Source organism: Tamandua tetradactyla, chromosome 16 (assembly GCF_023851605.1).
Source record: "Tamandua tetradactyla isolate mTamTet1 chromosome 16, mTamTet1.pri, whole genome shotgun sequence".
Taxonomy (NCBI): Eukaryota; Metazoa; Chordata; class Mammalia; order Pilosa; family Myrmecophagidae; genus Tamandua; species Tamandua tetradactyla.
The window spans coordinates 5,076,517-5,080,204 of NC_135342.1; positions in this window are offsets into that span (position 1 = coordinate 5,076,517).

Sequence of the window (3,688 nt, forward strand, 5' to 3'; positions counted from 1 at the left end):
GGGGCGCGGGCGGAGCGGGGTCTGGCGGGGCTCGGGGGAGCCGGGGCGGGGGGAGGGAGGGGGTGGGGGGCGGAGATTAGTGGGGAGGAGGGGGGGCGCGGGCCAAGCAGGGGCGCTGCTGCCCCTGGCGGCGGCAGGAGGGACTGCCCGCGCCGGACCCCGGGCCCCAGTCCCCCTCGCTCCTCTCCAGGCGCCGCGATGTCCGCGCTGCGCCCACCTGCCGCCCGCGCAGGTACGGCGCTGCCCGCGTGGGATCGAGACCCCACGGCCGCGGGACGACGTGACAGTGTCGGTCCTCCTTGTCCTCTGTAAGGCCCCTCATACTCGGTATCGCCCTGAGAAATAATGATGACCCTTTTATCGTTGTGGAGACCCTTTCAATCTTGTCACCTCCCCACCCCGCGTTTGTGAATTTTTCAAACCAAAACGCCTCTCATCTGAGTGTAAGGGTGCGCTCACCTGCAAATGCCCCTTCCTGCGGCCCGTATAAGGACACAGCTTCTACCCAAGCCTTTCTGTGTGTATAGACCATTCCAGAAGGTGTGGAAACCGCTCAGGTCCCCACACCACCGTAAGGACCCCCTCCTATCTGCATCCGGGCCCCTCCCATTTGTACAAAGACCTCCCCTCCACCGGCGTAGGGAAAGACGGGCCCTCGTGATAAGGACACCGCCCAGGTGTGTAAGAGCCCCTCTAAAATGATGAAGGATCACCCACCAATCACCTTGGCTTTTTTTTTTTTTTTTTTTTTTTGCATGGACAGGCTGGGGAAATTGAGACCCGGTCTCTGCATGGCAGGCAAGAACTCTGCCACGGAGCCACCCTGGCGCCACCTTCACCTTAGCTTTTAAAGCATTTCCCTAGCCATTGCCCAGGTTGAGTTTCGCAGGATCTGACGTGACACCCTGACAGTTGGGGAAGCAGAGGCCCTAGGAAAGGATCCAGCCATACTAAATGTCCCCCAAGGCCCCAGGCATCCTGCCCAGAGGACTCCCTTTGCTGTGGAGCCACACCTGGTTCCCCCAGGGGACTGCGATGGATGGGAAGTAGAGGAGTGGAGTGCTCCACCTTCCCCGTCCTCGCAGCGTCCCAGATTGGCAAGAAGGAACTCGGAGGGCAGCTGCCTACCCCTCTAGTGAGCACGAAAGTGATGGTGGTGATGGTGGTGATGATGGTGATGGTGAGGATGATGATGGTGGATGATGGTGATGAGGATAAGGATGGTGGATGACGGTGATGATGGTGATGACGGTAGTGATGATAGTGGCAATGGTGATGATGATGGTGATGGTGATGGGGATACTGATGACGATGGTGATAAATGGTGAGAATGATGAAGCTGTTGGTGATGATGGTGATGATGATGGTGGTGATGGTGAGGATGATGATGATGGTGTTGGTGAGGGTGATGGTGATGATGGTGTTGGTGATGATGATGATGGTGGTGTTGGTGAGGATGATGATGGTGATGATGATGGTGATGATAAATTGTGAAGATGGTGGTAGTGATGATGATGATGGTGATGATAAATGATGAGGATGATGATGGTGGTTAAGGGATGGTGATGATGATGGTGATAAATGGTGAGGGTGATGATGGTGTTGGTGAGGATGATGATGGTGGGGACGTGGTGGCAAGGATAAGAACTGTGCTGATGTTTAGTGAGCACTTCCTCTGAGCCCACCATCTTCTAAGAGCTGTATCATCTCATTGGGTCCTCACAATAAGCCCACGAAATATGTACTGTGATTATCCCCAGCTGTCTTAGTTTTTCAGGGCCTCTATAACAAAATACTACACACCGGGCAGCTGAAACAACTGGAATTTACTTGGAGGCCAGAAGTCTAAAATCCAGGCATTCGCAGTATCTGGTTTTCTGCGAAACCTGTAGCTTTCTGATCATGGCTTGCCAGCAATCGCTCTCCGCCTCCATCCTGTGGCTGGCTTCGATCTCATCCTGTGGCTGCTACAGGCTGAACACATCTGAATTTCCTCTGCTAACCAGGTCATCATTTTGGATTAAAGCCCACCTCGATTCAATCTGGCCTCATCTTAATAGTGTCTTCAAAGATCCCATTTACAAATGAGTCCACGCCCAGAGGGTTAAGGTTAGAGCTTGAATTTATCTTGTGGGGGATGTGATTAACCCCCCCCCCACCAGGTGATAGATGAGGAATCTGTGTCCCAGAGAAAGGTGGAGTGACTTGTCTGAGATCACACAACCTGAAAGTGGCACAATGGATCCTTAAAACCAGGTAGTCTTTCTGAACAGCCTCCACAATTATCTACTAAGAAAACTGCCTTGACACCAAGGGAGAGAGAGCTGAAAACAAAGAAGAGAGAAATTAAGAGACGAGAGATTTGGGAAGGCAGACACCAAGGAGACAAAGAGAGTCAGCAATTTAGAGAGAAGCAACAAAAGTGCTGTGAGCCTACTATGTGCCACGACACGTTCTCTGTTCTACCCTTGAAATAGCTTAACCTGCACAGCGGCTCTGGGAGGGAGGCCCTAGTGTTATCATTCACAGTTTACACATAACAAACCAGGGAACAGGTAGGTGAAGGACTTTGCCAAGGTTATATAGAACTCACGAGGAGCCGAGCTGAGCTCTGAGCCCAGGGAGTCTAGCCCAAGTTCTCAGTGCAGCCTCTCTCTCCTCGGTGGTCTCCAGCTGGGCGCTAGGAAGGAAGATGAGATCAAAACTGAGATGTGCACAGACATGGGGAAGCACGGAGGGACATGGAGACCCAGACAAAGGTCAGAAAGAGAGGGCAGACCACATTTGGGGCAGGGACAGAGCCATGATTCAAAAATAGGAAGAGAGAAAGGGTCTCAGGTGAAGTCATGGGTTGAGAGAGTGAAGAATGTTCAGGGAGAGGAGGCCACGGTAGACACGACTAGGATGAGAGTGGGGAAACTGGAGAAAGAGCCAACGACAATGTAATGGCAGCTAACACCTATGTGGTGCTAATTATAAATCAGCGTCTGTTCTAAGTGTTTTCCACGTATTGACTCACTTGATGCTTGCTACAACCCTGTGAGGTTGCATAAGATGATGATGGGGATATGATGGTGATGATGTTGACATCCTTGTATTAGGGGTGAGGAATCTGAGGTACAGAGGGGTCAAGTAACTTGCCTAAAGTCACACAGCTAGTAAATGGCCGAGCCATGATTCAAACCCAGGTGGTCTGGCTCTAGAGATGACGCTCCAAAAGGAGAGAAGTGGGCTGTGGAGGGACTTGGAGGCAAGGGAGAGTGAGGAGTGCTTCTCCTATGATACACACATGTATGCATGTATCTCTTTCAGCTCCCCTGCAGTTCTGGCTAGAATCTTGTCCACCAGCCCCGCCCAGCAGAGACCAGGAGTTGAGGAGGACGCTGAGACAGGCATTTGTAGGGTATGTTTATTACCCCAGGCAAGTGATTTCACACCTCGGAGTCTCTTCTTCCTATATGTAAAGCGAGGGAGAAGGGGCAAGAGCAGACTGTCCTAAAAGCCCCTGTTTGGATGGTCTCCTACATAACGTCCACAGCCAATGCTTGTTGAGCCAACAGGACTTGCCGCGAGAGAAAAGGATGCCAAGTGCAATGATGCGCGTGGTTGGGTGTGTGTGCACGAGGGTGGGGGTTGGTCTGAGGTGCTCCCCCTGATTCTGCACCTCAGGAGGGCTTGGTGGCTTCTG